This window comes from Poecilia latipinna, unplaced genomic scaffold, assembly GCF_001443285.1.
Source record: "Poecilia latipinna isolate Pla-1442-1.1 unplaced genomic scaffold, P_latipinna-1.0 Scaffold492, whole genome shotgun sequence".
Lineage (NCBI taxonomy): Eukaryota > Metazoa > Chordata > Actinopteri > Cyprinodontiformes > Poeciliidae > Poecilia > Poecilia latipinna.
In genome coordinates, this window is record NW_015113108.1 from 26,233 (window position 1) to 27,566 (window position 1,334).

At 42.1% G+C, this 1,334-nt stretch overlaps 1 protein-coding gene across 2 annotated transcripts in view; it reads left to right on the top strand.

Annotated features, from left to right (window-relative positions):
- Positions 1-703: 703 nt before the first annotated feature.
- Positions 704-1,334, top strand: part of LOC106952100 (butyrophilin subfamily 1 member A1) — a 9,812-nt gene continuing 9,181 nt past the window's right edge. For both annotated transcript variants that reach the window (XM_015039999.1, XM_015040000.1), the window contains exon 1: positions 704-869. The gene's annotated coding sequence lies outside the window, so the exon portion shown is untranslated. The remainder of the gene's footprint in view (positions 870-1,334) is intronic.

Below are 1,334 nucleotides of genomic sequence, written 5' to 3' on the forward strand. Positions count from 1 at the left end.
AGGAAAAAAAAAAGCCAAAATTTTTCCAAATTAACCCCCAAAACCTTTTAAAAAAAAAAAAAAAAAAAAAAAAAAAAATCACAAAAACAATCGCGAAATTCTGGAGGGACTGAAAAGATGTTCAGTATTATTTAATTTGAAGAATCAGTTAGTATTTTTAACATGTTTTATCAATACATTATGACACAACACAGGCATTTTAGGACCATTTATAAATTTGATTTAGCCCAAAATGGAAACGAGTCTGTGTTAAAGGAACTGTTCAATAAATTTGCAGAAGAAAGCTAATAAATACAGAGAGGAAACCTGCTCTTGATCCCAGACTAAAGTGATGATTTTTCTTCCAAACTGACAGCGACATGAAGCACGCGTTAAGACAACAAAGCATTGGCAGTAGAAGCAGCCCGAGAATGTCCTTAAGTGATTAGGTGATCCAGACAGGGCTTGGACTTAAACCCTATAGAAAATCTCTGGAGGGACTTAAACCTGTTCTGCCTCGCCAAAAGTTTTATTTACTCGTTTAAGAAAAGAAAACAACTCTCCCATATGTGTGTGTATCGAATTCTACGGACTAAAGAGATGATACATTGGTCCAATTTGGTGTGTTTTGGGCTTTGACTGAGGCTAAAAGCGGTGTTTTCCGGGCGACAGCTCCCTCTGGCGGCGCCTCGGTGGAACTGCCGCTCACTGGAGGCGGTGTCAGATGAGGGCGCGCGCTCTGCTGTCTGGCTCCGCGGCTGAAGTGGATGAGCAGATGAGCGGCTCCCGTGAAGGATGGCGGACCTCTGATTTAATCACTTCTGGTGAAAACAAGTGAGCAGACGAGCCGCGCAGAATTCCCCGAGGACAACAATTTCTCACAGAGAAAGGTGAGCATTTATATATATTTTTCTTTTAATTTAAACGTCAGGCTAAAATGAGAAAAGCGGTGTTATCGTTCCAAGGAAAATGGCAGAATTTCGCAAATAACTCATTTTTACCCTCCTTTTGACGCCGTTGTGTACCGCCGCGTTCGCTGAAGGGGGGTTTATTTATTTATTTCACCATTATATAAATATTCCCCGCACAATATTTTTTTTTTCTTTAACCTTCTATTTAGACATGGAGTTGTAGGCAGAGGTTCACTCCTAAAATAGAAAGTCACTACATGTGTTTGTACTGCAGTGGCACCGGTGGTAATCCTGGATTTCCTTTAATCTTCCAGCTCCTCTGCCACCTACACGCTCAGCTCCCGGTAACCACACAGTTTCCATCAGACAATGAGTGATGGTGGCAGCTGCCTGCCATAGCTGCACCGTGTGTAGGCAACCACGCATCCTCTCACAGTAACACTG